We start from the raw sequence: 25,892 nt of genomic DNA, 5'->3' as shown, positions 1-25,892 counted from the left end.
ATCTGTAAAGTTATTTACTTACCGTATATTGTACCCAGAGATTAAAAGTTATATATTTTTTCTCACCCAACCCAAATGTGTTCTTTCAGAAGGGGCAAGTCAATTTCATGCTTCTGTGCTGCTTTTTAGTATTTCAAAATACCGAAATGGAACAAGAATAATAAAGATTCCTGGCCTCTAGAGAAATTAAAATTCTAACATTTCTTATGTACTTTGTGATATAGTTATTAGTAAATAAGCTAGGCAACACTATGACCTTCTCAATTCCCTGGGCATTTGCATTCTTATCTGACAACATTTTAAAATGCTGCCTTCCTTTAAGATCATGTTCCTAATTTGGAGCTATATAAAAAGGAGGAGACACTTTTATACCCCAATCCATATTTGATACATAATAGACAGCATCTAGGTAGCACCAAAGATTTGCTCTGTCTCCTATAATCCAGGATATGCTACTTACAAGAAAGAGAGGCTAGAAACAATTAGTTTTAATTGATTTGTTCCTTAATCCTTAATTAGGTCAACAGTAGGCAGTTCTGTTTATTGCACTCACATTATGGGGAAAGCTGTCAAGTAGAAATAAATTAACAAGTAAAATATTATTAATGTTATTATGTTATTAAATACCCTTTCAGAGTAAGTAAAATCATATTCGTGTTCACATACAAGGGCTGACTGACATGGTGATTATCAACAGATTTACTGGTAAGATTTTTGGTAAATTTTAAATATCTGCATGTCAATTACAAGTTAGTGTGGCACTTACTATTTTTAGTTGTTGCTTTGTAGATTCCTTAGAATATGGAATCCCAATTTCTAACCACAAAGCTTATAAAGAAAGATAGTTTTACTTTTTTCTTTTAATCTTTATTTTTTTTCATCCTTATTGCACTGGCCAGCCTCCTGTATAATGCAGACTGGAAGTGATGAGAGAAGATGATCATTGCTTAGTTCTGATCTCAAGGGGAAGGCATTCAAAACTTCACCATTAAGTATGATGTTAGCAATAGGTTATTTTAAAATAAAATGTTTATGAGATTGATAGAAAATATTTGAGAATCTTTATCATTAATAGATGTTGAAAATATTGAATGCATCTACTGAGATAATAAAGGAGAAAAACCATATAATCATTTAATATGATGAATTACAGTGATTGATTTTTGAATGTTAAACCAACCTTGCATTCTTGGGATTAAATCCCCTTTGAAGTGTTCCTTATGGGAAGGTTTTTGGTTATAAATAAAATTTCTGTTAGACTTTGTAATTGAGCTTTTCAAGAAACTTTTTCCCATTTAAGTTGTCAAATGTATTGGCATATCGTTTTCACAATATTTCCTTGCTATCCTTTTAATGTCAGTAGGGTCTGTAGTGATACCCCTCTTTCGTTCCTGATATTGGTAATTTGGGTTCTCCATCTCCCACTCCCCCTCACCTCTTTAATGGTTTGGCTAGATTCATTAATCCTTTCAAAGTACCAACATTTGTCTTATTTAATATTTTTCTATCATTCATCTGATTTCGATTTCATTTATTCTGTTCTTAAATCTGGTGTTTCCTTCTATGTTTTTGGGAATTTAATCCAGCTTCTTGTGGTGGAAACTAAGATCACTGATATTAAATGTTTCCTAATATAAGAATATCAAGTTCTAAATAACTGTATCTATCTATCTATCTATCTATCTATCTATCTATCTATCTATCTATCAATCTATCTAATCATCTTCCTACCAACCTACCTATGCCCTGCTTTAGCTATGTCTCTATTTCTTCCCATTAATTTCAATGTTATATTTTTATCATTCAGTTTGAAATATTTTTAACCTTTTTTGAATTTTTCTTTGGCCCATAAGATATGTAGAAGTTTCTTATTTATTTACAAATATTTGAGGCGCTTCTAAACATCTTATTGTTCCTATTTTCTAATTTAATTCTATTGGGTTCACAGCAAACACTCTAACATTTCAATGATAATGTTTTGTCCTTTTTTTGAGAAAAAAACTCACTCATCATCCATATTATTATACTGTATGACATGTATTTTAATTTTCTCTAGCTGCTTCTATAGTTTTGTCCTTATCTTTGGTTTTCAGTAGTGAGACTGTGGTAATATACCCAGGAATGGTATTGCTGTACTTAACCTGCTTGTGGTATAATGTGCTTTTTAGATTGGTAAGTTGATGTGTTTTCACCATAATTGCGAAGTGGATGGCCATTCTTTCTTCACTTTTTTTCTCTCTTTTTTTCCTCCATTTTTTCCTCTCTCTTCTCTTTCCAGGACATTGTTATCTTGACATTTTCCCACATGCCATTATGGCTCTGTGCAATTTTTTTCCAATAATTTTCTCTCTATTGTTCAGATTATATTATTTCTATCGATACATGTTTAAATTCTCTGCTCCTTACTTTGCTACCTCCAATTGCTGTTAAGCTCATCCAGTGGATTTTTCATTCTGGAATTTCTATTTTACTGTTTTTCATAATTTTCATTTCTTTGCTAAGAGTTCTCATCTGTTAATTCATTATAACTATATTTTCTTTTCACAATACTATAACAGCAGTTTTAAAATTATTATTTGCTAACTGTAACATTTGGATCATCTTGGAGTTAATTTCTATTGACTATACTTTGTCTTGATAATGAGTTACATTTCCTGTGCATTTCATGCCTACTAGTCTGATTTTATCCTGGATATTCTGGATGACATATTATGGAAGCTCTGTAATCTATTATTTCCCTTTGAAAAGTACTAATTTTTAGCTTTAGCAGGCCATTAATTCGGTTATACTGAAACTAAACTGTCTTCTCTAAGGTAGGCAGCAGCTAAAATGTCTGCTCAAGCATTTTAGGCTTCCTGCTGCTCAGGAGTTTAGGCTTACACGGAGTCTAACTCCTCTCATGAGCATTTCTGGGGTCAGGCAAAGATTTGGTAAGAGTTTATATGCAGATTTGGGGGCAATCTCTTTTATGTGACTTTCCCCCCGCTAGGATTTCCCCTTCACTTTCTAACCACAGAGCAAGGCTCAAACTCCACCTTCAGACTTTTCAAGTCAGTATGACTGCAGTGTCAGGTATGAGAGTTAGTAGCTGTAGACCATATGGACTGGGTACTGGTTTCAAGAGAAAAGCCATAATTTAAATCTCACCCAGTAGAGTCTCTTTCCGGCCAGGATCAGTTCCCCTCCATTTCTACTTGCTTTGGTTGCATTCCCATGCCTTTAAATAGTGGGGTTTTGTCTGGGCACTGTGGCTCATGCCTATAATCTCAGCACTTTGGGAGGCCACAGCAGGCAGTGAGTGCAGGCAACATGGTAAAACCCTGTCTCTACTAAATATACAAAACATTAACTGGGTGTGGTGGCACGTGCCTGTAGTCTCAGCTGCTCAGGAAGCTGAGGTGGGAGAACTGCCTGAGCCTGGGAGGTGAAGGTTGCAGTGAGCGGAGATCATGCCCCTGCACTCCAGCCTGGGCAACACAGCGAGACCCTGTCTCAAATAAATAAATAAACTAAATACAAAACAGTGGAGTTTTATATTTTGGTCAGTTTATAATTGTTATAAGCTCAGGAATTAATTGATACAAAGCTATCCTACCATTGATGTTTTATTTTTTGAAAGGTATTTGATAAGTCCCTGTTTTTCTTCTTAGATTATTATCTCTAATCCTTAATTTAGTACGTTATTTCAGTGCATTTGTAGGCTATATTTTTTAAAAACTTGAAACAAAAAAATTGTAACTTAAACATCTCTGATCATTGGTTATGCTTACAGCTATATCACAATTCAAATGTTTGATTGGTATATTATCAAATAGTACCATATATGTCAGAAGCCCAGTTTTACAGGGTGAGGGGCTACATTCCTCAGAATACTACACAGCATGAGCACATGCTTTAGAATTCTGGAACTCACAAAATTTCGAATATTCTATCACTATGAAGGAAAATATCCTGTATGAAATGACAACAGGAAAAGCTGTGACAAAAACTAGTGAATACCCAGGAGAACATAATAATCCTTTCAAAATGGAATTTTAAAGAGGTAAACATATAGAAATATAACTCATTTTTGTTAATGATCATTTAGATAAACTTTACTTATTCTTACCGTACTTAAAAGCAACACAACTTTTTGTAGATAACTCCACTATCATGGAATCTGCAATTCTCTATAAAATGTGACATTAATAGGTTTGCCTAGTCCACAAAACTATACAGAATGGCAGTCATTACTATACACATTGAGATCCTTTACTGTTCCTGGTAATGTAGCTATTTGTATAGGCTCATTAATATGTCCTCCCAGCCGGACATGGCGGCTTATGTCTGTAACTCCAGTACTTTGTGAGGCAGGGCAGGTGGATTGCTTGAGCTCAGGAGTTTGAGAACAGCTTGGGCCACATGATGAAACCCTGTTTCCACAAAAAATAGCTGGGTATGGTGGTGTGTGCCTGTGCTCCTAGCTACTCTGGACGGTGAGATAGAAGGATGGCTTGAGTCTTAGAGGTAGAGGTTGTAGTAAGCCAAGATGGTGCCATTGCACTCTGGCTAGGATGACAGAGCAAGGCCCTCTCTCAAAAACAAACAAACAACAAAAAAGAATAGAGTAGATCCTCCTTCCTACTGGTATATAATTGAATAAACCTTTTATTTCTTTGTTTGTTTGTTTGTTTGTTTGAGACGGAGTCTCACTCTGTTACCCAGGTCAGAGTGCAGTGGCATGATCTCGGCTCACTGTAACCTCCGCCTCCTGGGTTCAAGTGATTTTCATGTCTCAGCCTCCCGAGTAGCTGGGATTACAGACGTGCACCAACATATCCAGTTAACTTTTGTATTTATTTTTTTATTTTTTTATTTTTTTGAGATGGAGTCCTGCTCTGTTGCCCAGGCTGGAGTGCAGTGGCATGATCTCAGCTCACTGCAACCTCCACCTCCTGGGTTTAAGCAATTCTCTGCCTCAGCCTCCCGAGTAGCTGGGATTACAGGTGCGTGCCACTATGCCTGGCTAATTTTTATATTTTTAGTAGAGATGAGGTTTCACTATCTTGGCCAGGCTGGTCTTGAACTCCTGACCTCATGATCCACCTACCTTGGCCCCTCAAAGTGCTCGGATTACAGGCATGAGCCACCGTGCCTGGCCAATTTTTATATTTTAGTAGAGGTGGGATTTCACCATGTTGGCCAGGCTGGTCTCGAACTCCTGACCTCAGGTGATTCACTTGCCCAGGCCTCCCAAAGTGCTGGGATTACAGGCAGGAGCCACCGTGCCCAGCCATGAATAAACCTAATTTCTAACATGCTGTGCCCAAAGCGTCACATTTAGAGATAATTTCAGTTTGACATGAAAATCCTATTAAGGTATTAATGCTACATTACCTAAATTGTAGCAATGCACAGAACATCCTCCCGGATACTAGTCTGGTATCTACTCTATGGCCGACAGAATCTCAACATTTTAGGCAGTAAGGAATATAACTATCTAGCAGGATAAGAATCTGAGGAGGGTAAAATGGGTCATCAAGAAAATAGGGATACCACAGTTACAAGTACTACAGGCAAAATCTGATTGAGATAAATTAGATACTCTCTGAGTTCTGGCCTTGGAGTAGACAAGCTCAGAGGAAAGTACTATAAAAAGTACTTCTAGTGTGAAAGAAGCAATAAAAAACATAACTTCAAGGATTTTACAAAGCTTCCACAAAGATGTTAACTCACTGGCCTTACTGGTTGTGCAATATCATATGGCAGCAAATGCGCTGATCACACAAAAAGATTGTTTAAATGGATTAATAAGCTCCTCTTGCGGGACCTTTTAAAACAAAGCATGTTAAGTAGAACAGAACACAGAAATATAGAAGCCCTACTTTATATCTACACAAAGTAGATAACACTGACACTATGTTAGTTTAGATTATGCTTTGAAAATCTTCCCTGGCATAGAAAACCAGTTCAAAGTATTATCAGTGTTTATATAAATAGTGCTTGTAACTGTGACTCTGGATGTAAAGTGTAAATAAGGAATCCTAAAAGTTAATGAGTAGGTAACAAATTCAATGACCCTAATGCAAAAACGTAATGAGATGGATAGACTTTTCCTTGACCAAGACAGACCTGCAAAGACTGTCTAAATTGAGTGACTATTAAAAAAAAAAAGTTCCTAACTTGATCAGGAACAGAACCTATTTGTGAAGTAGAATTCACAATCTCCTTCTATGAAGAAACACATATTCCTAATAATTAAGCAATTTTCTGATTAAGTTTAATAGGGAAACATTTGTTCTTAGAAACCAGCTATGTAGCCATCTAGTCAAATTGTTAGGTGTCAGTGAAAAGTCTAGTGACCTTGAACCCATATTTTTTTTTAATCTAGGTTAGCTATATCTGACCATTCACTTTTCTTATCAACTGTCCCCAAGAATGAATTTTTGAATCCATCTACTACAAACATTTTACATGTAAGACAAATAAAATTTTAACACACGCTCAGAAATTATTTGTCCAAAAAGTTTTCCTAACAGTATAGTAGTTACGCGTTTCCATCTCCTTAGGAATAATCTTACTTTTGCTCTAATCGCATGTTGTCTTCCTTTATCTTACATTATATTCATATATTTATTCAGCAAATATTTATTAAACCTTTGCTCCATGCTACACTATTCTAAATACTAGAAACTACAGTAACAAATTTAACAAAATAAATACAAATGTAGTATATTTACGTTATTTGCTTAGTTTTATTCAATGTACCACTCTGTACTTCCCTTAAATGAATTTAATTGCTTGTCTTTGATTATTTCCTTTCATTTTAATTTTATATATTTTATTTTGCCAAACTCATTTCAAATTCTTGCTTCAAAATCAAGGCACTCTATACACCACAAAGTCACTTATATAAATATGACCTGCATGTTTTCTATTACGCCATCCAGATCCTCAGACAAAATTCTAAAACACCCAACCCATCCAAACCCTAGACACACCTCCAGCTGCTACTTCCTCAGTTGATAATCACTTTCTAGTCACAGTTATCCACAGAGCAGTGCACTAACTAGAAAGTTATGTGTGCTGGACAGTATCTCCTAACTTTACTGATAAGCATATTATACTGAACCTTGCTAATATCAAGAGATAATATAAATTAGCCTGACAATGTTTTGCTAATGAAGCCATTTTCATAGTAATTTCTCTACAGTATTTTCCCAGAAGTTAGATTTATAGGGTATATCTTTCATATTAAAAAGATATTTGAGCCAGTTTCTAGTTTTCATAAATCTCTAAGATATTTGAAAAAGACAAGTTAGTAATTTTTGTTGATTTTGATAAGTTCTTAAAATGCAAAAAGAGAGGCTGGGTGCAGTGGCTCATGCCTGTAATTCCAGCACTTTGGGAAGCTGAGGCGGGTAGATCATGGGGTTAGGAGTTCAAGACCAGCCTGGCCAAGATGGTGAAACCTTGTCTCTACTAAAAATACAAAAATTGGCCGGGTGTGGTGGCAGGCGCTTGTAATCCCAGCTACTCGGGAGGCTGGGGCAGGAGAATCACTTGAAGCCAGGAGGCAGAGGTTGCAGTGAGCTGAGATCACGCTACTGCACTCTAGCCTGGGCAACACAGCAAGATTCCGTCTCAAAAAAAAAAAAAAAAATACATAAGGAGAAATGACAAGATGCATGAGTTTTCATATTTTTAGTTTATTTAGTGACTGCTACCTAGGATTTACTTTGATGTCTTAACTCATGTTTTATACGCTTGCTCCTAATTTATAATTATTTATATACTTTCTCCTGCTTTTCAATCACATATAGAAATATTTACATGTCTCTTAATGTCCCTATCAAGAAGTATGACTTCTAAGTATACTTTCAAATTTCATCATCAGAATCTAAAATAGTAGAAAAGACAATGGATATACTCCAAATAGGTAAGAAATGTTACTGTAAATTATGTCATTAAATATTTACGACATGATTATTTATTGAGCACCTATGCCCTAGACACTTTGCAAGTGCTGCAGATATGGCAGTGAACAACACAGATATGGCCTCTGCCCTTGTGGCAGTTTCAGTGTAGCTCCAAAAATCAAACAGAGAAAATATGTGTAAAAACCAAATATATTTCTGGAGGTTTGAGGGTAAAGGAAAAGAATATGGTTTAAATAAAAGCTGGAAGAGATGAGGGATGAGTTGTTTTGGGGGAAGGGAGAATGCCAGGCTCCAGATGCTGAAAGCAGCCAATATATAAAGGAGACAAGCTCCTTTAGTCCTCACAGCTGCCACAATAGGCTTATGCTACCTAAAGAACCTGAGCAAAGCGCTAAACATGAGAAAGCTGAGAATGTCTTCAGAGGCCCTCTCCTCTCCTCCCCACAGATCTACTTGTTGTGAACTGAAATCTCTTAGCTATGGAACGCAGTGTTTCATAATTATAAATAAGTAGGCCGGGTGTGGTGGCTCACACCTGTAATCCCAGCACTTTGGGAGGCTGAGGCAGGTGGATCATGAGGTCAAGAGATCGAGACCATCCTGGCCAACGTGGTGAAACCCTATCTCTACTAAAAATACAAAAAAATCAGCCAGGCATGGTGGCGTGTGCCTGTAGTCCCAGCTACTCCGGAGGCTGAGGCAGGAGAATCGTTGGACCCAGGAGGCAGAGGTTGCAGTGAGCCAAGATTGCGTCATTGCACTCCAGCCTGGAGACAGAGCAAGACTCCGTCTCAAAATAATAATAATAATAATAGAATAATAAAATTATACTTTAAAACATAAATTCTCTAATAGAGACAAACCAATTTATACTCATACAATTGATCAGTCAAAAGAATGAGTAATACCACAGCATTCCCGCATAACAGAAATATATAAAGGATGCTGAATGTCTGAAGTTTAGGGAGGGCTTCCCTTCCAGGAAATAAAAGGATGCAGGTAGGGGAGGCTTTGAGAGACAACTTTATGTATTTAATAATTTTGTCAATGTAAAATTGGGACTAGAAACCTTACATTTTTACATATAAATTTCAGTTGAAGGGTCAATAAAGTATGCTTTATTTGCAAAAAAAGTAATCTAGTTCCAGAGGATGTGTAAATTAAGGTATTGTATATATTCATACAAAAAATATATAGATATGTTGACTATTTTTCATGTCTTTAAGTTTTATATGGCTCTTTTGTGATTTTAAACATCATATAGAATCATGCTACACCATGTGTTCTCAATGTGGAGGACAATCTTGCCCCCAGGAAAAATTGGTTGAGGTGAAGGCGGGGTAACAAAACCTTAAATAATGGTTTGTGATCCACCAAAGAGTCACAGTTCATAAACACAGTGTATCTGTGTTGTTACAACTTACGGAAAAAAGGTTCACAGACTGAGGTTAATAATCAAAAAAAGGTTGGGAAATGAAATTAGCTCCACTATGTTCTCTCTAGTGTTTCTGGCCCTAGGATGGATTTCTGTTTTAGAAAAACTAATTTCCTTCTTGTTTTACCTTCACAACATCTTCTGGTATGGAAAGAGCTTTTATTCTTCTGAGTCCTTAGAAAGGTTCTTTAAAGAACATATAGCTCTCCTGGATTTCTTTGACTCAAAATACTTTGGTCATCTGGAACATTTTCAGTTACTTCCCTAAGCTTTACCATATTTTTCTTAAAATTGATTTTTGATTTTGCCAATTCTTCCTTTTCTTCTCTGAATTCTATTTTCTGAACCCATATCACTTTATCTCTATCAATTAACATTCGGTTAGATACACCAAATGTTAGACTTACAACCATATTTTAAAAGAACACCCATCCAATACCAGAAAATGATCCTAAACTCACTCCTCAAATTTGTGATGGTATGTTATACTCCTAAGTAGATAGTCTAGGGTTTTGTGTTTTATACCTGATATTGGAAAAGAGCTTAGACATTCTCTATCTTGTAATCATTAGGAAATTTTCAATATATTCCTGCCAAACTATGTATTTCAACAAAGTTCTGAGATTACACTCTTGTCGCTCTGTGCTGGCCCTCGAGCAAGTGGGAGTCTGTTGCCGTGCTAGATGTTCAAGGCGACGTTCGTTTCTCTTTCTTGCCCATCTTGACCCCACAGTCTCTTTTCTACTTTTACAGTCCAAGAATGACCAACATCTAGCAGGCCTCAGTCAAAAAGTATTATAGTTATGCTTCATTTATTTTACCTCTTCCATTTTATTTTTCTACCCCACATATTTATAGTGAGTCATATTTACAGTGGGTCTTCTGCTTGTGCTAATTCTCTCTCTGAAGGCCACTTCTGGTTGTAGCCTCCACACTGTGCCATGCTGAGTTTTATTTTCAATGAAAGTGGTCTGAAATCCTCCTTGCTCATTATCTCAACCTCTTCTCTGAGGTAGGTGTTCCTTCCTCTCAAGTACATTTTATTCTTAAAGAAATACATTTGGACCATTACCCATCTAAACTACCAAACTACTCAAATACGGTTGACAAGCTCAGTATATTTGCAACTTAATGAGGTTATATTACCGTGGAAGCAATTTATTAATGAAACATAGCTATTTTACATGGTACCTTATGTCCAAGGCTTTGTTTAAGAATGATAGCTTTCCAGCAAATATAATACCAATTAAACTAGTGGAGAAGCCTGGGTTGAACAAGTCTCAAGATAACAAAGAAGGTGCCACCAACAATTTGGGTGTCTTTTCTACTTACTGTAAGGATCTAAGAATATCCGATTTGTCTCTCATTCAGGAAATAGAAACCATCTGTGTATTATCCCAAGCAAATATATAAAGAAATTTTTAAAAAATTCCTGACATCAAAGAGTTTAAAGTCATTCAAATATATTACCTGGAAAAATAACAATTTAAAAAAAAAATTTAAAAAGCATTAGGAGTGGGCTGGGTGCAGTGGCTCATGCCTGTAATCCCATCACTTTTGGAGGCATACGTGTTGTCTGAATTATAAGTGAACTGACAAAGATCTGGAGGGAAACAGGCAGGCTCATGAAGGAGGTAGCTTTTATGCTGAGCCTTGTAGGAGATGCAGAATTGCAGCTGGTGGAGACTTGGTCAAGGGTGAGGTGTGGGGTGGGGAGAGACTGGCATTGTCATGGCACCCTGAGTGATATACAAGGCTAAGAGATCAGGAAAGGCAGAAAAGAGGAAAGTATGTTTGCCAAAAAATACAAATTCTGATCCATTGACATATTGTTAGTAAAGTAAAAATAAAATAAAATAAAAGAGTAAGAGCAAAGGAAAAACTACAGAATGTGAATACATGTTTCTGACTCAAGACAACAAAAAAGGATGTGATTCAAAAGTTAAAGATGCTAAGAATCAGATTACACGTTTGTATAATCATATGAAGAGTGAATCACTGATAGCAATGACTAATCACTACATGCATGTAAAATATACATAAAGTGAAAATACAGCAGAAATTTCTACCAGTGCTACGATACACTGGTGTTAATCTTTACTGAGCACCTACTGGGTGACAGAAGCTGTCCTTTACATGCACTATTACAAGTAATCCGTACAGTGATCCAGCTAGGGAGGCTTTATTAATCCCATTATACAAGAGGAAACCAAGGTTCAAAGAAGTTGAATAATCTGAGCTAATTTGCACTCCTACTGGGCAGTAGAGTCTGAATTTGATAGCAGCTTTTTCTGGAGGCCATTCTCTTTACCCCAAGCCAAACTACAATGATTTATAGTTCAAAAGGAATCAAGTAGATTCAAGGACACCTCCATGATTATGTAACCCTCATTAGCTGCAATATGCTTTCATGAGTGATCTGGAATTGGAGATACAGCCAACACTCCAGAAATGAGGTATAAAATCTTGGGAGTGTGTTACAGCCCATGAGACCATCATCGTCATGTCAGTGATAATAGCTGATGGGCAGGAGTAAATTGTCCGTTAAGATTAAGCTCTGGATCAGTCATTTAACAGAAATCAGTGGCAAGAACATGGGTTTGGAAACAGATGGCCTTGATTCAGAATTGGAATTCTGTTATATGGAAAACGCTGGGCAGAAAACTTTACAATCTCTGTTTCCTCATATAGTCATTATGGTGAGTAACAAAAAATTTATATAGAAAAAATAAACAGCTTTGAATAATTAAAATAAAAGTATATCATTAAGACTAAGGAGGCTTGACTTCATTCAGGCACTAACTTAGCTGTATAGTCTTTGCCCAAGTCAGAAACTCTGAACTTCCTTTTTTGTAAAATGTAGATGGTACCATCTACCTTAGGGGTTCGTTGTAAGAACCTGAGATAATGTGTATTAGGTATCTAGCATGCAGCTACATTATGTTATAGAAATGTACCATATTAAATCATTAACACAATTCTTGGCAAAATAAATATAGTTTCCACCTCATTTCATTGTAAATTTGGGCTTGCTCTATTATAATTTTTTTTTTTTTTTTTGAGACGGAGTCTCGCTCTGTCACCCAGGCTGGAGTGCTGTGGCCGGATCTCAGTTCACTGCAAGCTCCGCCTCCCGGGTTCACGCCATTCTCCTGCCTCAGCCTCCCGAGTAGCTGGGACTACAGGCGCCGCCACCTCGCCCGGCTAGTTTTTTGTAGTTTTTTTTTTAGTAGAGACGGGGTTTCACCATGTTAGCCAGGATGGTCTCGATCTCCTGACCTCGTGATCCGCCCGTCTCGGCCTCCCAAAGTGCTGGGATTACAGGCTTGAGCCACCGCGCCCGGCCTATTATAATGTTATAGGTGACTATAACTTAATAATACTATAGACTATTAAAAATCATAACAAATTGGTAAAAATTGAACACCTGGGAGTTAAACATATTTCTAACTTTGTATTGTTTTTTAAAAGATAAACTTCATGGAAATAAAGTGCAACATTTTCATTCATCTTACAGCTCCTAACGCATTATTTTCACTAAAAGCATTCCCTTTTAAAAACACATTTCACTAAAGTGCTTAATCTGAGAAATAACAGATTAGTACTATTAATAAAGGCTTGATTTTATTAATAAGGAAATTGTTAAATATGCTTGGTATCTCTGATACAGTTCTTGGGTTGATGAGTCTGGTCTGTGGCCAATCTGTTAAGTGAACCATGGCAATTATCCATCTTTGCAAAACTACCCTACATCCCCCTCAAAGGAAACAAACTGACCCCAAGACAGAATTTAAGTTAATCACTCCAGAGTAAAGCAAACCACTAGCCTTGGCCTTCCCTATTAAAGCAAGTCATAAGAAATACAAATATCCTAGACTAAAGCTGTATACATTTAATGTTCGTTTACACACGTAACACATCGTTTATGAATTGAACAAGTTTTGTGCAGTTTAGATCATGTTTTGGGTTTTCAACAAATTATTTAAAAATAAACAGAATGTATAAATGTATAAAAATGATTGGCTCTGGCGATTTTGTAGCGTTGTGCTAACCAAGAGGACTACTCCACTTTTACTCCTTTTTCGTCTAAATGACATCTTAATGACCTGCCCACGCTGAAGCCTCATCCATGCTTTGGGAAACTACCACATACCTGTCGGGAAATGTGACTGTTGGTTAAGGCTACATTTCTCACACTACCGTGAAAGAAGTATGTGACTTAAATAGGGCCGCGATTTCCTTTACCTATTCCTTCCCTCAAAGGCTGCTTTAAATGGAGGTAATTCAAGCCTCCCCGTGCCAAACGCCGGCACTCCCACAAAGATGGATTGGTTCTTATTTTTTACATTAAGGAGGATGGGAACCTGAAAATGTTTCCTAACGTTTGCTGAGGCTTTAACATGCTTAAGGAATTTGAAACCAAGGGAAGTTTGGCCGTAACACTCTGAAATATCCGCATCAGGATGCGGGCTAGGTGTCCGGCTATTACAAAACTACAGAGGATGCAAGGTTTGGAAGAAACTGTTTGGACTTTGCTGTATACCGGGCAGGCGTGGGGGGTTGGGGAGGGAAGAACTGGCTGAGGGAGAAAAGAAAGACGTTCGCGTCCACAGAACACATCCTAACGCTCCTGAGTTGCTAACTCCATCCCTAATCATCTCGTTGGTGGAACCAGCTGGAAAGGGAAAGATCAGCGAGCCTCGGCGTGGGATGAAGGCAGCGGTCTTGGCCTCAACCGCTGGCCTAGACACCTGGCTTCTGGGGCCTGCCCGATCGAGCTGAACCCCCTCCCCTCCAGTCCTAAGGTGAGCACACGGTGCTTTCACGTTTCGTCGAGAAACCTTCCAATTCCTCTACCTCCCCCAAAGTGCTAACTTCAAGGGTTCGGAGGTGGCAGGGGGGTGACAGACCGGAAAGGACAGACCCCGGGGTCTCAGGGATTTTCGAGGTAGGAAAGAATGACGATCGCCCCGGCCACGAACGCATTTTCCCTCGCGGACCGCCCCCCGCCCCCCGCCCCCGTGCCCAGTCTGCACGACCTGCCGCGGCCGCGCGGCGCTGGGCGCCAGGCTGGGGTCCTCGCGCGGCCGCCGGGGCTAGCGTGGATTGGGTGGGGTAGGGGTTGGCGGGCTCCTGAGCCGCAGTAGCGGATGGTTCCCGGCACCACACGCCGGGCGGGCAACCACATTCTGACTGAGAGCCGGGGGGAGGCAGGGACGCGAGTGAGGCGGCGCGAGTCCCGGTGCGGCGCGCCCGGCGGACCGAGCGGGTGGCCCTCTGCGGGCTGCCCCTCTCCATCCCTCCGCGGATCCCCCGCCCTTACCTCTGGGCGCGAGGGTGTCGGCTGGAGAGGGTGCTAGGGAGCGGCGAGCTGCCCGGGGGTCGGGCTCAGCGGCTGCCAGCGACGGCGGGGTCTCTCGCGGGACCGCTGCTCATGGCTTGTAGCGCCAGAGCACTGCAGCCGCGGGCACGGCGGCGCCCTCCTCCTCGTTCTCTTCGCGGGCTTCCAGCCGGGACGCAGCTAACGCCCCAGCCCCGCAAGCCCTCCTCCCCTCCGCCTCCCCGGCAGCGGACGGAGCCGCCTCCAGCACCGCCCCGCGCGCAGCTGGGCCAGCGGCAGCCAGCGCCGCCCAGCGCCAGGCCCTGGGGTCGCCACAGCCCGCCGAGTCGACTCCGCGGTGCCAGCCCCGCTGTGACGCAGGCGGCGCTGCCCGGGAACTTCCTCCCCTGCAGAGACCACCCCGCGCCCGGGACCCGCCAGCGAGGGCTGCCCCCCGCCGCCGGGGGCTTTCTCCAGGACTGGGAGAGAAATCCTCTCTCCGCTTCGCGACGCGGCCACTCCCACCCCTGAGACGCCCACCTGGCGGGCTCTGCGTGGGGGGATTCGGCTGCGTCTAATACCACCTCCACCACTCATCCCTAACACTGCGCGGAAAACCACAGGCGGCTGTGCGCGCAGCGTCGGCTCAGCCACCGCAGCTCCTCCCCCGGGGTAAGTTAGAGGGGAGCAGCCACCACTAAAAATAGCCCTTCTGGGAACTCCTCCGAAGGCCGGGGTCAGGATGAAGATAACCCCTCCACAGGAGAAGCGAAGGCCTCCTAAAAGAAGGGTGGGGAGGGGACGGTGGGATACACTGAGGGAGATGGAGAAGGAGAAAAGCAAAACCCAATATCCTTGGATCAGGAAACCCTTGAGCCCCTTGACAACCATGTCTCCTTTCAGGCCGGAATCCCCAACTGCACCGCCCCTGCAAGACGGGCTAAGCGGCAGATTCCAGGGAGACTCAGTTGGAATGCCCCGCCTACAGCTCCCGCATAAAGGAGTTGACGGTGCACAGCAAAACCACCTGTTATTTAACGAGTATGGGGGGAGGGGTTCTCCCTCATTGATTGATCTGAACTGTGCTTTTCTTCTCCCCGTTTTCCTACCCGATTTCAGGATGAAAAAGCAAACTCTGACGTCTTGAAAGCTGGCAGCTCTCTGTATGGAAAATCTCTTCCCAGTGAAAAAATGTACAGACAAGATTACTAAGTAACACAGTCTTCTGGGAATGCCTTATCAATGCCAGCTATTTGAAGAGCACCCAAAGTCAAACTAGTGCTCCGCACTGGCAGTCTGGAAAAGACAGATGTATGTGAGTAGAGAAACTGATAGACAACTAGTCGCTGACCAGTTGGCCTGTTTTCATACTACAAGCCTTCAGAAAGCAGTCGCCTCCTTTTACCATGTTTCTATTTCTAAACCAAAATGAAAAGGACATTTGTTCAAAAGATATTTTCTTGGGCTTTACATTGCTTTCCCCCAGCTCACTCAGCAAAATCCTACACTTTTTTTCCAATTGCAGTGCTGCTGTTGGGTGTCCTTCCCAGAAGACAATCTTAAATTCTCTTAGGCCTTAGGAGCTGAATCTAACACCAGTCTTAATTAACCTGGAACAAGACAAAAATTTAGGTCGGGGCTTACCTCCTAGTCAGCAGGTGGGAAAAAAATTCCTAGAGTCTCTGGGGAAAAGGCAAAGGCTAACTTTAGCAATTTGCTTAAAAACAAACAAACAAAAAAATATTCAAGTACCTTGTAAGTCGCCAGGGTAGATGCAGCAATACTCTCTAAGGTAGTTTTACCTCTTCAATTCTCTTACCTTACCTGAATTTAAACACAGTGAGACTCTTACCTTACCTGAATTTAAACACAGAAGTACCAAGGTTACAACCCTCCTGTGGAGGGCCTTATTCTGCAAGGGCTCTCTAATACACTTCTGGCTTTGTACCGTTGGCACCTGACCACAAGCTTAGGCATCCCTGAAATGTTCCCTTGCTACCCAATGTCAAGGAACCATTGAACCTTAGACTTTGTATTCAGGTGAACCAGGATTAAATCCCTGCTCTTCCAGTTTAAACTTAGGAAATTTACTGTTCTTTTTACCTGCTCCCTCCCCCCAACCCACATCCCCTTATCATCAGTATAGGTATAGTAGTACAGGGTGCTGTGAGAATTAGCTAATTTGCTCAAATCACCAAGAACAGTGCCAAGCACTTTGTAAGTAGTCAGTAAATGAGACCTACTATTGTACTTACTACTCTTCATCGAAAGCAAAAGAACCAGGAATAGCAAAAAGGTTTGGAAACCTGGGATCTGAATCCCCTGCAAGTTGAGTCCACCCCAAGTTGCTTTATTGCAATACTTTTGGCTACTCTGTGTCTGCCTTCTAATTGGATCAACTGGGTAGTTTTTCACGTGTAGGCAGGTAATTCACATGCACATTAATGCTTGAAAGTCACTAGTCTAAAAACTATGCTACACTGCTTAGTTCACTTTTTCTTATTTTGTAGCATATAAACCTTAAATCTAGTCATCTCATCTCAGTCCACCTAATTCACATCAACATCCACACTTAGCAAGCTCTCTGAAAAGGACTGGGAGAATTAGCAATCAGTCAACTTGAATAAGGGTCTTAAATAAGTACAAGGCTTATTCTCTGACTTCAGGGTGTTCATAGTTCATGGGAGAGGGAATCACGCATACACACGAACCAGAATAAACCATTTTGAAGTAAATGTGTTTGAAGTTCAGCACATCTCCAGAAAGGAGAGGGTACTGTGAGCTGGATGAACTGGGTACACAGTCTCTGTCTTGACCTTTCATTTTATACCCAATTCTTTAGGCTAAATTTTGACATTCTAATTGGACTTCCAGAGTGAGTAATTCCGACACTAAAGACTCTACGTAATTACAAGTTAACCATGTACAGGTTGGTGATAGGAGCAGAAGTAGATATTTCTGGGCCGTGTGGGGCTGTGGTAAGGGATTTGGAATGAAATAGGTCTGGGCTTAAATCTTGTATTGCTAGCTGTGAACTTCAGTTTCCTCATCCGTCTATTGGAATATAGCTACCTTTTAGGGTTGTGGTGAGACTTAGAATATCTGTAACCCCTCTAGTGGGTTGTATGATAACAGCAATTATGTTACATTGTTGTTTTGTTGTTAGCTGTAAGAAAACTGAGGCTGGGTTGGGTTATTCCTTGTAGGCATAATTAATTAATTAATTATTTCTGCGACAGAGTCTCACTCTGTGTGAACTCCACTCACTGCAACCTTCGCCTTCCAGGTTCAAGCAATTCTGCCTGCCTCATCCTCCTGAGTAGCTGGGTTTAACAGGTACCCACCACCATGCCTAGCTAATTTTTTTTTTTTTTTTTTTTAGTAGGGATGGGTTTTCACCATGTTGGCCTGGCTGGTCTCAAACTCCTGACCTCAGGTGATCCACCCGCCTTGGCCTCCCAAAATGCTGGGATTATAGGCATGAGCCACCAGGCCCGGCCTGAAGGCATAATTTAAAAGTCACCTTCTCTATGAAGCCTCCACAGTTTCTAGGCAAGTGTAACCCTTCCTTGTGTGACCACAGCACTTACCATGGTATGCTCTCGTTTGTCTCTTTACATGCCTCTTCACTACAGAGTCTGGGAGCCTCTCCAGGGCAGGGCTGTATCTTGATTCACTTTTATGTCCATTATGGACACCCTGCACAGGACCTGATATTAAATATTGAAATAATGAGTTTTTAAATGTCTCAATTTCTTGCATTGGTTCTGACTTTCAATATAACTCTTACTATACTACAGGCGCTAAAACCTGAACCCTTTAGCTCATAAATAATTCATACTAAATTTATGTATTATGTATATGTATCTGCTTAAACCCTGATGATGTCAATGCTGGGATTATTCTTTCAGACCAACCTGCTATTCTTGTTTTGTTTTACATTTGATTTCAGTTGATCCTGCCTGGTAAGAGTGCAAGTAAAATCTACATTCTAAACCAAAACCACCAGCAGGATTTTACGCTGCATTCTCTATCCACTCCGTGCATATCTGCTCCCCAGACCATTTCTGAGCTTTGTGGGAAGAAACTGAGCTAAAAGAAAACGTTGTTGTTTTAAGTTCCAGCTGTTTACACTGTTGCAACCATTAGCACTTTCTGAATTAATACCTGCAAGATAAATGCTACCTTGAGCAATGGTTTTGAAATCCTTGACTCTATGCCATTAAAAATGCTAAGACAGGGAAAAATGAAACCTTCCCTAGAAAATGTCTTTTGCCCAAAAAGTTGCCTGAGAGGTAATGTTGTCAAATGTGGACTTTACCCCAAAATGGCAGTGGAATTTGTACCAGAGGAGAGGGTGGTCTATCGGGGCTAAAAATGATACCCCAAAGTGAAGGACTTAAAAGCAGCCTCAGAAGCAAAGTCTCTGTCTAGCTTTTTTCTCCCCTCCTGTCTCACTCTCATTCTCCCTTAAAGGAAGCCATAGAAACTGGAATCCTTCTTCCCCGAGGTAGGCCATAAAAACCAGAATCTTTTCCCCAAAACCAGCCTGAAAGCCTAAAAATTTTACTCTAATCTTCTCCTTCCCTTCCCTTTCTCTTTCTTGCTAACCGCTAGCCATAAAGAAATTAAGACCCTCATTCTAGGAAGGTCCTACCCCACCCCATAGAAGGAATGTCATATAGAAAGGCCAAGAAGAAATCGGAACGGACAGACCTTGCTGGGTTTACCCATTCAGCCTATTAGCACTGGATCATACCCCTTTTGTCCAATCATATTTCTACACAGCTTTCCATACTTCATTGAACCTAACCATAAAAATGGGCCAAGAACGGGTGGCTCATACCTATAACCCCAGCATTTTGGGAGGCCGAGGTGGAACATCACTTGAGCCCAGAAGTTACAGGTTACAGTGAGCTATGATCAGGACATTACACTCCAGCCTGAGCTACAGAGTGAGACCCTAAATCAAAAATAAAACTACTAGTAAAGGAATAGTTGCCCCTATATCTTTGGGTCTTCATTCTGAAGGCTCCTGTGTCACATAAAACTATGATCAAATAAATTTGTTATGCTTTTCTCTTGTTAATTTGCTTTTGTTGGAGAGGTGTCAGCTGTTACTCTTATGATAGGAAGGAAAGAAATCACCCCTTTTTGCTCCCTACAGTACCAAGAACCTAAAAATAAGATTTTATAAAACTTTGAATCAGATTCTTCTAAAACCAACCTTATTTATTTTACCACCCCAAGACAGAATTGTTTGGTCCCACTAACTTGTGAAATTTTCTTTGGAAATGATAAAGAATAAACACTTATGAGGTACACACTGTGTGCTAAATGCAGGTTGAATATCTGTTTTCCAGAATGCTTGGGACCAGAAGTGTTTTGGATTTCAGATTTTGAATATGTCCACTATACTTACTTACCCATTGAGCATCCCAAATTCAAAAGTCTAAAATGCTCCAATGAGAATTTCCTATAAGCATCATGTCAGTGTTCCGAAAATTTGGAGCACCTGATTTCGGATGCTCAATGTGTACTAGCTTTATATGCATTGTCTCATTTATTCACCATAGCTATCTATTACATAGGCAGTATTATTTTCTGTTGACAGATGAGAAAACAGAGTCCCATTGTAATCCAGTAGCTAGCCAAAGGTCACATGACCAGTGAGTAGAAGAGTTGTGATTTGGGCCTAGGCAAGTCTAATTTCAGGGTTCTCATGCTTACTTACTACTTAATCCTATAGGAAAGGAGTATTTATTTTTAAATGGAACCCATCAGTTATTTCAGTAAGGTTAATAATGTACTTTTTCAGTCTTTCAAAATTGCATTGATTTGTGCTTTTTCCACTAGTGTACTCATATCCCACATGTGCCTTCATAAGCTGGTTTTACAGCTTACTCTTTAATTGAAAAGCACTTTATGACTGAAAGCAAACTTCTTAATGAAAGATCATAATGTGTCTGTGGCTCCGAGTTAAGGCAACATGAACTATAACCAGGCAGAGAGTCTCATTCTTAGAATTATTGTTCAGAGGGGATCAAGGATAGATAAGTAACTTTCACATGAGAAATATTATTATATTGTGATATAACAAAAAATATATATATTGGTCATTATGGTTCCTGGCTTCCAGCTTCTAAAACTCTTGTAATTTCCTCAGTGATTAGAGCTATAGGATCATTTTTGATTTTATTTGGGTTTTGTTCTTAGTTCCTGAAATAGCTCCAGATAAAGGTGAAAAAAGTGTCTTTTGTTACTCATAAGATGTCCCCTTCAACCACACCTGGGTTTATGTTAATGAAGCAATTTTTGGAAAGCCCCTAGATAACTGCAGGATGGGAGCTGGTTGCTATGGAAACTTAAATGTGTGTGTGTGTGTGTGTGTGTGTGTGTCTAGACTAGAGGGTTGGAATTTTCAGCGCCACCTGGACCTTTGACCTTTTGGGAGTGGAGAAGAACTGAAAACTGACTTAATTACCAATGCTAATGATTTAATCAATCAGGCCTATATAATGATGCCTTTATGGAAACCCAAAAGGATGGAGTTCAGAGGCCTTCCAGGTTGATGAACAAGAACACATTCACCTGCTGTAGGGGTGGGTATACCCCAAAACTCCATAGGTACAGAAGCTTCTATACTCAGGACCCTTCTGGATCTTACCCTATGTATCTCTTCATCTGGCTATTTATTTGCATCCTTTAATATATCCTTTGTAATAAACTAGTAATCTAGAAAGTAAGCTTTTCCTGAGCTCTGTAGGCAATTCTAGTAAATGATTAAACCTGAGGAGGAGTTATGGGAACCTTGATTTGTAGCCAAGTTGGACAGAAGTGGTATATATCCTAATATAACATGGGAACCTGTCACTTATGATTGGCATGTGAAATTGGGGGATGGGGAAGCAGTCTTGTGGGACTGAGCCCTTAGCCTGTGGGGTCTAATGCTATCTTCAGGTAATATCAGAACTGAGTTAAATTATAGGATACCAGTCAGTATCCATTGGAGAACTGAATTATTGTGAGGAAAACCCCACACGTTTGGAGGCTAAAAGTATTGATGTGAGTAGTAGCATATAGGAGTTTTTTCCTATATGCGTATGTAGTGGAAGTTTAAAGTAAAAAGTTTTGTATTGTCAGGACTGACTTCTTTGCACCTAAATATCACTGCTATAACTATTACTAAGGAATAGTTGCTTGCTTTTATGTATTCGGCACCTGCAGCTACTGTTCTAAAAAGTTTGCTTGTGTTAACTTATTAATTAAATCTACAAATGACTGGCTGTACCCATGAAGTGAGTTATTCTAAAGACAATGGAACATTTAAATGGTTTAGAAATTTTTGGATTAAAAATACATTAATAATATCTCCTTAAGAAGGTGACTGATTTTTTTCCGGGGCTCAAATTTTTCAGTCTTTTCCTAACACCATATTTTATTATGCACACACAATATGCCATAGAGCCTCTCAGATCACAACTTAACATTGAATTGCCTCAAATTTAAGTGGCATCAGCCCTGACAAAGCATCTAATTTTAAGCCTAAGCAATTGTGTCTTTGTTTTGAATGAGAAACTGTCCTCTCTTTGAGGCATGAAGATCCATGGCTCAGGAAAACTTATCAGGGTAGTGAAATTGAAGATGCTCTTGTTACACACATAAACATGATTCTCTCTTTGAAAAATTATTGTGGACGGTGCTTTGTACGTTTAGGAAATGCCGTAGCCATGCCCACATGCTCTCTCCATGAAAGCCACCACCCATCCTGAGGTATGATTCATCTTTTTTTTTTTTTTTGAGCGTTTTTGGAGCTTATTTCTTAGTTTCCTGAATCTCTTTAGGAAACAACATCAGCAACAACAAAGCCTGATTTCCCTTCTCAGTATCAGTGATAGTATTAATGGCCACTTTTGCTGTTAGTGAAAAGAACGTAAGCTGGAATTGATGAGACCTGGATTCCAGTGATACTTCTTTCATTGACTAACTTTGTGACTTGGGACAAATCTCTTAATATCTTTGTATCCTCAGTCCTCATCTGAAAGTGAGAGGATTGGGAAAGATGTCTTCTTAGGGCTCATTTGGCGTGAGAATATACATAGATCTTAAAATTATACACGTTTATCCTCCTTAGATTTCAGTCAATAATGGATATTACCACCAGCATTTAATCAAGGAAGCAGGAAGTTATCCATCGCTGCTAGCTGCTATCCACAGGAATTCTGTCTAGAGGCAGGGCAGACCAGTCAGCCAGTATCTTCCCGAAGTACCTTTGTCTTCCACCATCCATTCCCCCTGAGAGAACTTTCCTCTAGTGAGGCATTTCTAAGCCGCTCTCCATAGAACTCTACCCCTTGAGATATCCTGAGAAATAGGAATCTATGGTCAAATTTGTTTGGGAAGTACTATATCCTCCTTGAAGATTCACAATGCATATTAATATGCTTAGGGCTTTGAGAAGTCCTGTATTAAAAATGCTTGTTAAACTTTGCTCAACCTAGCATTTCTTTAACTTCACTTGGCCATGGAGCTATTTCCTTTATTACACCTATCGACATTCCAAAAGAATAAAATTCCTCAGAAAAGAATATTTTGTTGTTTTTGAGTTAAAGACTGCAGAGCCTTCATAAGACTTTTCTTGTTGGAAAGAGAAGGGAATTGTGGGCTCTATAACTTTTAATGAATGTCTGTCAAGATAAGCCCTCTTGGTAGATGTTTTCTTCAGCTGTTTTCCTTACAAACATCAGCCATAATGGAGTGCCTGTCATCTTTAATAGGACAAAGAACACCCATTCTCATTGGTAATAGTGCAGCTTTGTTCCTTTACACTGAGGAATAGTTCCCTGGCTTTTACACACTCTTGTTAGCCTCTGGGTTCCATGACATCCTTTCAGAAATAGCTGAAACTGATATACAACATACACATATTCTGAGCACAAAAAGATGACATAGAATAGTCTATTATTGGTGACTGTTGGAAGACAGTTCTCTATGGGTCTCTAGTGTTTTTGTACCGTTTCTTCCAAAATAAATGTTCAAGGATGTTTGTACAGTGAACAGCCTTGAAAGATAGAGATAACGTCTTTCTGTGGAGCAAAAGCCAGACATGTTTACTGTCCAGTATAATAAAGATAATGTTTTTCCCCAAAGCAAATGGGAAGCATAGTTACTGCTCATAAAAAGTTGACATTCCTTAAGCTTAGGATTCCTCTTCTATAACACAGTCCACTGTGGAGTTAGGTGCTTTCTGGCTCTCTTTGCTTCTCCCTGTGGGAAGTGGGTCTCCAGTAACTGATAGAAAAATGCTGATACTTTGGATACTGCTATTGAAGTGAGTAATAAACTTTCTTTTGTCTCTGACCCAGAACTTTTCATGTCTTATACCAGCATCCAAGAAAGTGTAGCAGGCTAATAATTTAGTTTCCAAGGATAAGAAAATTTCAGAGCCTCCACATTTCTTCACAACAACTAGCTTTTTCCTCTCTACTAGGTGGAAATTGACGGGATAACTTGATATCCTTATCTGCTCGCCCTCTCTGAATCATTCCTGATCTAATGAATATTCTCTCATATGAATGCTTTTCTAGGCCTGTTGTGGCATTTTTTTTTTTTTTTTCTTGTTCTGTTGCCCAGGTTGGAGTGCAGCGGCGCAATCTCAGCTCACTGCAACCTCCGCCTCCCGGGTTCAAATGATTCTGCTGCCTCAGCCTCCCAAGTAGCTGGGACTACAGGTGCGTACCACCATGCCTGGCTAATTTTTTGTAAATTTTAGTAGAGATGGAGTTTCACTGTGTTAGCCAAGATGGTCTCGATCTCCTGACCTCGCGATCTGCCTGCTGTGGCCTCCCAAAGTGCTGGGATTACAGGCGTGAGCCATTGTGCCTGGCCTCTCTTTTGGCATTTATGATAGTCTTCCATCCTTGTTTCTGAGGAAGATTCAATAGAGAGCTATTAGAAGTTATATACTCTGATTAAGGAATTTCAAAGAAAAGCCACCGTTAATTTAAAGTCCAGCATGATAACATTTCATTACAATGATGAGACAATATTTTATATTCTATTTTATTTTGAAAAATTATTTAAAAAATCAATTCTCAGTGAAAAGGAATTACCATGTTACATTAAAGAATGTGTGTGTGTGTGTGTGTGTGTCTGAGTTAGTTGCATTGATAGCTTCCAAAAGAAAAATAGAGGAGAACACTAGGGTTCAGATAAGATGAACTGCTTCCAGTGACCAAAAGGAGGAGTATTTAACCACAACATGAAAACAGCTTATGGTCTCATTTAGGAGACTGAAAACATCTCTGATCTCTTAAGTGTCTCCAATATTCTTTAGCTTGTAAAATGCTCCAGATAATAGCTATTTGCATCTGATCTGGTATCATTTTATATTAACTATTCATTTTATTGGCTTAACCAGAATTCAAAATTATACCTTCTATAATAATGTTTCTGATCATTTGCTTTGAAACAAACACTTTCTGATTGAAAAATTGTCAGAGACTTTAAAGTATAACAGTTTTGATTTGAAAACAACCAGGTCTGCACATTTATAAGAGGTAGGCTGACAACTTGCTGCGGTGATTTGAATGATACAGACAAGGTAGCTGATTAACATTTGTTGAGGTTTTACTCTATGTCGGGCATGATGTTAAAGATTTTACATGTATTATTTCATTTCATCCATGTAACAACAGGATAACAGAGGTAATATTATTATTCCCATTTCACAGATAGGGAGTCTGAGCCACATACAGGTAATGTCACTTGCCCAGCCTCATGCTGCTAGTAAGTGGCACAGCCAAGAGTACAACCCAGACAGCCTGACTCGAAAGCCCACACTCTTATCATGCCCTTTCTATCTTAAAACTTCACAGTATTTTAAACTGCTGGAAAATGTCATTTTTTCCCCTAGAGTGCTAAACAAAAATAAACAATGTTGCTTATCTGGAGTTTCATACCTAATTATCTTCACATATACAATGTTTTTGATCTTCATTTCTCTACAGTGAATATATTTCAGGATCATTAAGGGTGAATTGGTATCCATCAGTCCATGTTGACTGAGAAAAAAAGATACTGTATAGCCCATTTTGAGTAGGGAGACCTTCTAGTTATGCTGCTTGGATATGTTTCACATAAGGTTTTGTTGTATCCCAAACTCCTGACATAGTTGCATTTGAAAAATCATTTAGTAACCTAAAATAAATACCAAGAG

The 25,892-nt window shown here is 39.7% G+C and overlaps 1 protein-coding gene and 1 long non-coding RNA gene across 2 annotated transcripts in view; one reads left to right on the top strand and one right to left on the bottom strand.

Annotated features, from left to right (window-relative positions):
- Nucleotides 1-14,931, bottom strand: part of LRRC8C (leucine rich repeat containing 8 VRAC subunit C) — a 100,457-nt gene extending 85,526 nt beyond the window's left edge. Inside the window, exon 1 of the mRNA XM_010363685.2 lies at nt 14,678-14,931. The gene's annotated coding sequence lies outside the window, so the exon portion shown is untranslated. The remainder of the gene's footprint in view (nt 1-14,677) is intronic.
- The window catches only part of LOC115900838, a 48,865-nt gene continuing 36,919 nt past the window's right edge, over nt 13,947-25,892 (top strand). The window contains exons 1-2 of the long non-coding RNA XR_004060486.1: nt 13,947-14,159; nt 15,578-15,989. This is a non-coding gene — a long non-coding RNA (uncharacterized LOC115900838). The remainder of the gene's footprint in view (nt 14,160-15,577; nt 15,990-25,892) is intronic.

This window comes from Rhinopithecus roxellana, chromosome 12 (genome assembly GCF_007565055.1).
Source record: "Rhinopithecus roxellana isolate Shanxi Qingling chromosome 12, ASM756505v1, whole genome shotgun sequence".
Taxonomy (NCBI): domain Eukaryota; kingdom Metazoa; phylum Chordata; class Mammalia; order Primates; family Cercopithecidae; genus Rhinopithecus; species Rhinopithecus roxellana.
This window is presented reverse-complemented; position numbering and strand designations above follow the sequence as displayed.